The sequence below is a fragment of the Lepus europaeus genome, chromosome 7, assembly GCF_033115175.1.
Source record: "Lepus europaeus isolate LE1 chromosome 7, mLepTim1.pri, whole genome shotgun sequence".
NCBI lineage: Eukaryota > Metazoa > Chordata > Mammalia > Lagomorpha > Leporidae > Lepus > Lepus europaeus.
The window spans coordinates 5779807-5789348 of NC_084833.1; positions in this window are offsets into that span (position 1 = coordinate 5779807).

Below are 9542 nucleotides of genomic sequence, written 5' to 3' on the forward strand. Positions count from 1 at the left end.
GGCTTCGGCCTGGATCGGCCTCAGCTGTTGGGGCCATTGGAGAGTGAACCAGCAATAGAAGATTCTCTCTCTCTCTCTTGTCTCCCTCCCTCTCTCTGCCACTCTGTCACATAAACACATAGATCCTTAAAACAAACCCAGGCCAGCTGACAGCAGAACTCACACCGGAGACCCACCTGCCCCCCGAGCTGTGCTGACCGCGGCAGATACGGGTCTCCCCACACCTCACAGGTCTCCCTGGAAACCTCTGTTTTTGTTTTTTTTTTTAAGATTCATTTATTTATTTGAAAGGCAGAGTTAGAGAGAGAGAGAGAGAGAGAGAGAGAGAGAGAGAGAGAGGTCTTCCATCTGCTGGTTCACTCCCCAGATGGCTGTATTGGCTGGAGCTGAGCTGATCCAAAGCCAGAAGCCAGGAGCTTCTTCCAGGTCTCCCATGTGTGTGCAGGGGCCCAAGCACTTGGGCCATCCTCCACTGCTTTCCCAGGCCATAGCAGAGAGCTATGGAGCAGCCGGGACTCGAACCAGCATCCATACAGGACGCCAGCACTGTAGGCAGCAACTTTACCTACTTTGCCACAGCGCCGGCCCTGGAAGCCTCTGCTGTTAGGAACCACGGTGTGTGAGCCACTGACCGCCACGGAGAATCTGAGACTCCTCGCGCCCAGTGAGAGGGACTGACCAAAACTCATGTAGCAAAACAGGAGTCCTGGCCAGCGCTGGGCCCGTGACCATGATGCTGGCCCCACCACCTCGGGTGGGAGAGGAGGCTGGCGCAGATGAGCAGTGGGGAGCCCCCTTTCCTGTCTGGACTCAGGGTCCTCCTCGGCCCTGTGGGGTCAGTAGGGTGGTTTGAGGCATAGGCACATGTGGGGATCAGAAGCAGTGCAGCATGGCTGCTGGTGACAGCCGGGTCCGGCAGCATCACTAGCCTGGCCATGGCCCCTGGTCCTTGGTCAGCCCAGGCTCCACCAAACAGATCCTCCACCTGCCCTGCAGGGCCCTGGATGGCCAGGCCAGGAACTCCTTCCATGTCCAGCAGACCCGCCCCCTGCTCCCCAGACTCCAGCCCCTTCCCTGTTCACCACCGCTCACCCCCCTCCCCGCCCACAGCGAGCTCCTCAGCGCACCCGTCCAGCTCCCCGCCCCTGCACACCCCCACCGTGTGCCCCCCGGCCCCCCGCCGAGGATCTGTGTCCACTGGCTGCAGCCCCTCTTGTCTCTCCCAACCTCAAGTCCTCCTCTGCCAGGAAGCCTCCCCGACTCACCCCGTTTGAATCCCCTCCTCCCAGCTGTTTTACCACTGAAATGGTCCAGGAGCGCCCACACAGCGGCAGGGACCCAAGCACTGGGTCACCGTCTGCTGCTTTCCCAGGAGCATTAGCAGGAAGCTGCATTGGAAGCAGAGCAGCCGGGACCCAAACCAGGACTCCAACACGGGGTGCAGGCATCACGCGCGGCGGCTTCACCTGCTACTCCCCTTTGGATTGAGTTGATTGAGATGGAGCTGTGACCAGGAAGTGGCGCCCACCACACAGCCACCAGGGGGAAGCTCACAGGCACAAGCCACAAACGCACAGGCTGTGTGACTCCACCACTGTGAGGTTCTGAAGAAGACAAAACAAACCTAGGGGGCTGGCTGTGGCGTAGCGGGTAACACCTCTGCTTGCAGCGCCGGCATCCCACATGGGCTCTGGTCTGTGTCCCGGCTGCTCCACTGCTGATCCAGCTCCCTGTTGATGGCCCGGGAAGGCAACCGAAGATGGCCCAAGTGCTTGGGCCCCTGCACCCACGTGGGAGACCCGGAAGAAGCTCCTGGCTCCTGGCTTCAGCCTGACTCAGCTCTGGCTGTTACAACCATTTGGGGAGTGAACCAGCAGATGGAAGATTTCTGTCTCTGTGTCTCCCTCTTTCTCTCTGTGATTCTGACTTCCAAATAAATAAATAAATCTTCATAAAAAAAAAAAACAACTATGGTAACAGACATTAGTTAAGCGATTTCCCGGTGGGGACGGGGGATGACGGCAGAGGAGCAGGAGGGAAGTTGGCGGGGGAGGGATAAAACGTTCTGTCTCTTAATTGGAATAGTTCTGCTGGGCTAAACACCAGATCGGTGAGGACATATGGCCAGAACATTCACCACGCGTGAATTCTGGATTTTTTTTTTTTTTAAGACAGGACAGAGAGTTCTGTTATATGCTCTTCTCAGTTTCCATTTAAAAAATTTTTTTTTAAGATTTATTTTATCTATTTGAATGGCAGAGTTACAGAGAGAGCGAGAGAGAGACAGAGAGAGAGAGAGAGAGAGCGAGAGAGAGATCTTCTATCCTTGGTTCATTCCCCAGATGGCCACAATGACCAGGGCTGGCCAGGAGCTCCTTCTGGGTGTCCCATGTGGGTGCAGGGGCCCAAGCACTTCGGCCATCCGCTGCTGTTTCCCAGGCACGTTAGCAGGGAGCTGAATCCAGAAGTGGAGCAGCCAGGACTTCAGCCGGCGCCCATATGAGGTGCTGGTGCTGCGGGCAGCGGCTTAATCCGCTGTGCCACAATGCTGGCCCCACATATTTATGTTTTACTTTATCTGAAAGGCAAAGAGGAAGCTCCCATCTGCAGGTTCACTCCCCCAATGCCTGTAACAGCCTGAGCTGGGCCAGGCGGAGGCTGAGAAGGGGGAACCAGTATGGGTCTTCCACCTGTGTGCAGAGACCCGGGCACCTGCGCCAACACTGCTGCCTCCCAAGGTCTGCAAGCAGGAAGCTGCATCAGAAGCAGAGTGGGAGCCGGCGCTGTGGTGCAGCGGGCTAAGCCTTCGCCTGCAGTGCTGGCATCCCTTATGGGCACCGGTTCGAGTCCCGGCTGCCCCACTTCCAAACCAGCTCTCTGCTACGGCCTGGGAAAGCAGTAGAAGATGGCCCATATGCTTGGGCACCTGCACCTGAGTGGGAGACCGGGAAGAAGCTCCTGGCTCCTGGCTTCAGATTGGCTCAGCTCCGGCTTTTGCAGCCACTTGGGGAGTGAACCAGTGGATGGAAGACCTCTCTCTCTCTCTCTCTCTCTCTCTCTCTCTCTCTCTGTAACTCTGCCTTTCAAATAAATAAACCTTAAAATATATAAGAAATGGAATTAAAGATTTCAAATACAGGGAGGAATTTGAAATATTAAGAAAATAATAAGGAAATGAAAGTGCTAATAACCTGATTTGCCCAGTACAGCTCCGTGCCTATGTGAAATGTTACACTGTCTCCATGGAAGTGTATAAATATTACATGTTAATAAAGATGGCTCAGGTACATTTTATGTTACATTTTACCCAATTAAAAAAAAAAAAAAAAAAAGCCAGGGGCCCTGGTGGAGTTCCTGGCTTCACTTCCTGGGGAGTGAAACAGCTTAGAGAATCTTTCTCCCCTCTCCCCCCACCACTACTCCCTGCTTGTGTTCTCTCTCTCTCTCTCTCTCTCTCTCCATCTTTCAGATCAATCCTAAGCCTTTAAAAATAAGCTTGAATGAGCGTTTGGAACCATGGGAAAGATGCCCCTCGGGTGCCCGCATCCGTACTGGAGGACCTGGGTTCCAGTCCCAGCTCTGTTCTCTGCCCAGCTTCCCGCTAGTGGGCGCCCAGGGGGCAGCAGACGAAGACTCGAGGGTTTGCATCTCTGTCCCCGTGGGCAGACCTGGACTGAGTTCCAGGCCCCAGCTGTTGGGGGCATTTGGGGAGAGAACAAGCAGTGAGAAATATCTCTTTCTCTCTCTGCTTTTCAAGTAAAATTATTAATTAATTCTGAAAAGATGTAATTAAAAGGTAATATTCTAAAGGAAAGAATTTAAATATAAAAGAATTGGATTTTTAAAATAATTTATTTATTTGAAAGGCAAAGCTACAGAGAGAGGGAGAGGGAGAGATCTTCCATCCACTGGCTCACTCACTCTCCAAACAGCTGTACCAGCTGGGGCTGGGCCAGGTTGAAGCCAGGAGCCAGGAGCGTCTTCCCGGTCTCCCACGTCAGTGCAGGTGCCCAAGCACTTGGGCCATCTTCCACTGCTTTCCCAGGAACATTAGCAGGGAGCTAGATTGGAAGTGGAACAGCCAGGACTCGAACCAGCAACTGTATGGGATACAATCATTGAAGGTGGCTTTACCAGCTATGCCACAGTGCTGGTGTCTAAAATAATTTCTTCTCCAGACTTCCTTTTATGGCTGCCAAGCTGGGAAACACAGACACAGACCCTGATGTAGGTATAAATGCACACAGACATGAGGATACCTCAAAAAGCCAAAAAGTTCATGGAAAATGGAATTAAAAAGGTTATTTTGGCAAAGAAATATTTGACATCCATGCATAGTTTTTTATGAATTTTTTTCATCCAAAGCCAGGAGCCAGGCGCTTCTTCTGGATCTCCCAGGAGGGTGCAGGGGCCCAAGCACTTGGGCCATCCTCCACTGCCTTCCCAGGCCATAACAGAGAGCAGGATTGGAAGTGGAACAGCTGGGACTCGAACCGGTGCCCATATGAGATGCCAGTACTGCAGTCAGCAGCTTTACCTGCTACACCACAGTGCTGGCCCTAGGCATGGATTTCAGAATTTTTTTTTTTTAATTTGACAAGTAGTTATAGACAATGAGAGAGAGAGACAGAGAGAAAGGTCTTCCTTCCTTTGGTTCATCCCCCAAATGGCTGCCACGGCCGGTGTTGTGCTGATCTGAAGCCAGGAGCCAGGTGCTTCCTCCTGGTCTCCCATGCGGGTGCAGGACCCAAGCACTTAGGCCATCCTCTACTGCCTTCCCGGGCCACAGCAGAGAGCTGAACTGGAAGAGGAGCAACCGGGACTAGAACCCTGCGCCCATATGGGATGCCGGCGCCACAGGCAGAGGATTAGCCAAGTGAGCCAAGGCGCCGGCCCCTCAACATTTGTTTTGCACCAATGGTAAATTTACCTTTTTGGTCAATTTCTCATGATCTTTTGTTTTTTGAAAGACTCTTCTATCTCCAAAATGTACAATCTTTAACAATTTTTCTGAGCAGGGAGAAAAGAGGTAGTCTCCTGCATAGCCCCAGGGATTACGCGGCTGGATTACCTGCAGGAGGGATTACCTGGCTGCAGTCACTGGGGGCTAGCGGAGGGCGGAGGGGGGAGACGCCTGGGCAGGAGCACTGCCTGCAACAGCCTGGCTGGGGCAGAGAGAGCGAGGGTGCAGCTGGAGGGCGACCCAAGGTGCACCGGGTTTGGGAAGACCTGGATTACCACGTGAGGGATTCAGGGTGCTCTGTTCCTCTGCTGCGTGCCTTAGTTCCCCCGTGCATCCAGTTACTCATCTATAAAATGGGTACAATATTTTTAAAGGATTTATTCATTTATTTGAAAATCAGAGTTACAGAGAGAGAGAGAGAGAGAAAGGTCTTCCATCCGCTGGTTCACTCCCCAAATGGCTGCAACAGCTGGAGCTGGGCCCATCCGAAGCCAGGAGTCTGGAGCTTCCTGTGTCTCCCACGCAGGTACAGGGGCCCAAGCACTTGGGTCATCTTCTACTGCTTCCCCAGGCTGTAGCAGAGAGCTGGATCGGAAGTGGAGCAGCCGGGATTTGAACTGGCACCCATATGGGATGCTGGCACTGCAAGCTGTGGCTTTACCCACTACGCCACGTGCCAGTCCTGAAAATGGGCACAACATTATAATATCTATCTCACAGGGTTGTGCTAGGGTAAATAAATGGCTCTGGGGAAGCGGCTAAGACACCACTCGAGACGTCCACATCCCACGCTGGAGTGCCTGGCTCTGCTCGGATTCCAGCTTCCTACTGCTGTGAACCCAGGGAGGCAGCAGGTTCAAGTTCCTGGGTCTCTGTCACCAGATGAGAGACTCGGCTTGTACTACAACTGTTGGGGACTGAATCAGCAGATGGAAGATTCTCTCTCTCTCTCTCTCCTTTTTCAAATGAATCAATTCATTAAAAAGAAGAAGCCAGACCCCAAAGAGTACTAAATCATAAGGTTCCATTTACATGAAATTGAAGAGGCAAGACTAAGCTGTGATGATAGTGTGAGTGTGGGTGGGGGAGACAGCGGGGGCGGCACAAGGAGCCCTGGAGTCCCGGGAGCCCCCTGTCTTGGCGCCAGTGGTGGGGGCTGGGTGAGGTGACAGGTACGGAACAGGCCGCTGAGCTGAGCAGTGGCTGGGTGCGCTTCACCGTGTGTCACACTTCCGGTTCATCCGCCACCGAAGCCTAGGAGCTGAAACCAGAAACAGGAAAGCACGAGGTCCGTCTTTATGATCTGGGCCCTGTGCGGCTCTGCAGTGCACAAGGTTAAACCTCCGTCTGAGTGTGCGGTTCGAGGCCCGGCCACTCCTCTTCCGATCCAGCTCTCTGCTGTGGCCTGGGAAAGCAGTAGAAGATGGCCCAAGTCCTCGGGCCCCTGCACCTGCGTGGGAGACCCAGAAGAAGCTCCTGGCTCCTGGCTCTGGATCGGCACAGCTCTGACCGTTGTGGCCAGCTGGGGAGTGAACCAGCAGATGGACGACCTCTCTCTCTCTCTCTCTCTCTCTCTCTCTCTCTCTCTCTCTCTGTAACTTTGCCTCTCAAATAAATAAATAAAATCTTTTTAGAAAGAAATGACGCACAGGGGAAAATGCTGGTTCCTTGATTTGGTCAGTACACGCCACTTGTGGGTATGAAACACCACACTGTACCCCACAGACGTGTACAATTATGTGTTAGTTCAAAGAAATAAGAATGTCACATAATAAGAAAAACACATAATGTGCTCATACAAATTTAGCTTTTCACTTTCTTTTGTGAAAATATTTATTTATTTGAAAGGCAGAGTGACAAAGAGAGAAAAAGAAACAGAGAGAGAGAGAGAGAGAGAGAAAGAGATCTTTCATCCACTGGTTCTCTCCCCAAATGGTCACAACAGCCAGTTCTGGGCCAGGCAAAGCCAGAAGCTCGAACTCCATCTGGGTCTCCCACTTGGGTGCAGGGCCCAAGCACTCGAGCTGTCTTCTGCTGCCTTCCTGGGCACTTTAGCAGGGAGCTGGACCAGAAGTGGAGCAGCCGGGACTCGAACCGGTGCTCTGGTATGAGATGCTGGTGTCTCCAGTGGAGGTGTAGCCCACTGAACCACACACCAGCCCCCACATTCAATTTTCCTGCCCTGAAGGCCATTGTCACAAATGTGAAAGGACCGCCTACTGATGGGGGGGGGGGGGATTTGCAACTCAGATACCTGTTAAGGCTTTAGTATCCAGAATACATAAACAACTGATACAACCTCAACACACACACACACACACAAATCCAATTACAAATGGGCAAAGGACATGAGAACACCTCTGTCCAAAACAGACACTGTATCCTTTGAGACCAAGAAGAACGTGGGGAATAAAAAATAAGGGTGAGCAAAGGTTTGGGCAAATTCAAACCTTCACCCGCTGCTGGTGGAAATGTATATCGGGGCAGAGCTTTCTCCAACAGCCTGGCCGATGGTCCCCATGGGACCCGGCAAGTTCACACCCAAGAGCAATGAACACACAGCCACACACAGCTTGCCCCTGGGTCCATGCAGTACCAACGGTCACCACCGCCCACAAGGAGACCCAAGGTCCAGCCGCTGACGAACGCCTAAGTGAACCGTGTGGTGGACGTGGCGGGGAGCATCCCTCAGCCATCCAGAGGGGCCGAGCATGACCCACGCGGTCACACGAGAGCCTTGAGAACAGCTCGCCAGGTGGAAGGAGCCGAGTGCAGCTCTGTTGACGGGAGATGCTCAGGCTCAGATCCAGGCTCCTGGTTCTCCGGGAACGGGAGCCGGGCAAATTGGAGCAATTAACATAGGTACGGGGTGCTTTTCTGGAGCGATAAAGTTTTGAAACAAGAGAGAGGTGGTGGTTGCACAACCCGATGGCCGCTGCAGTGCGGTTAATTGTATGTTATGTCAACTTCACCTCCATTAAGAAAGTAAACTTCAATCTAAAAAGAGAACGGGAACTGGAAAACAAACATCGCCTGCCACGCCCCCGCGGCACCGAGATCCTGCTGGCTGCCCCAGCCTCCCTGGCCCCTGTCGCCTCCCCTCACCTCACTGCAGCCTCAAGAGGTGGGGATTCTCGGGGCTCCCACAGAGAGGGACGGAGCCAGGCCCGCTGGGCAGCCCAGGGTCTCTCAGGCCTCCCCGTGCACCCCTCCTCCCAGCCTCCCAGTGCCCCCACCCCCTCTCCTGGCTCCCCTGGGCAGGAGCTGGTGAGCTCAGGGCACGGGCATGTCTCTGTGGCCAGAGGGGGGAGGAGTGACTGAGGGGCTTGGAATGTGCTGCCTCGCACAGGCCCTCCTTGTGGCTCCACTGACCGTTGGAGCAGGAAGGGACTTTCAGAGTTGTCACGTACACACGCACACACACACACACACACGGAGACCTGAGCCCCTGCTCGGCCAGCTGACCCGTCCACACTCGGTGTGCGTGTGCAGGTGCCTGTGTGTGTGTGTGTGTGACCAGAGTCCCAAGGCTCCCACCCCCGGGCTTTTTAGCCACCTGCCGCGGGTTTCATTGCTGCTGTTTGTCAAACGTTCGTCCTGCGTGGTGCTGAGCCTGTACCTCCAACAGCCCTGAGATGCAGTCATGCTGTTTCCCTGTGAGTGACCCAGGATGAGAACCCAGGGACCCCGTGAGACCCTGCGCCTCTTCGAGGTCGCACAGCCCCGCCCCCCATACACACACACCTGCACTTCTCATTCTGGTAAGGGGCTGTGGCTTCTTTTTCTTTTTAGGGGCAGCCAGGAGTTGAGTAGCACCAGGGTGAGCGAGGGGCGGTGGAGCCAGCTCCTGGATCCCAGACAGAAAATGGTCGCTCCCGCCAGGGTGGCCTCCTGGTTCTGAGCCCTTGAGAGCCCTGGTAGACCCCCGGCTGCTGTTCCCAAGGAAGGCCTGGGAACAGAAGCAGAGCTGCCCGCTGATAAGCCGGGGGCACAGCTGGAGAGCCCAGTCCTCCGGCTTCAGTTCCATGGCACTGACAGCCCCGAGCGCTCGCTCGCTCTCTCTGCCTCAGTCGTCTCATCTCTACAATGGGAGCACACCAGGAATGTGTGTCAGGATGCTCCTCCTGGCACTGACATTTTGCCTCTGCGAAGCCCGAGGGCCTTGGAAAATCCTGGCTGAGCTGGGCTAACGGCCATGGCCACTCAATGACCTCCGTGGGCAGTTCTCGGTCCCCGCTTCCCCCTCGGAACAGCGGGCACGATGGCTGACCCTCTCTTCCAAGCACGCCCGACGCTAGCATGGCAGATCTTGCATAGCGCTCCACGCAAGGCTGGCTCCCCCGCCCAGCCCGCAGCGGGTGCTGCCCGCAAGACACCTGCGTCCCACCGGAGACGCCCACTGCCTGCAGGGGCTCTGGATCCACACTTGCGGTAGCTCCTGCGGTCACCCCCAAATAATGCATTTTGTCTGTGGACCGGTCACAGCGCTAGCTGCTTTGCGGGGGGGTGGTTAGGATACCCCACCACGTCGGCGGCCAGGGCCTGTCATTTACCCCCTGGAGCCTAAGGACAGCAGCGG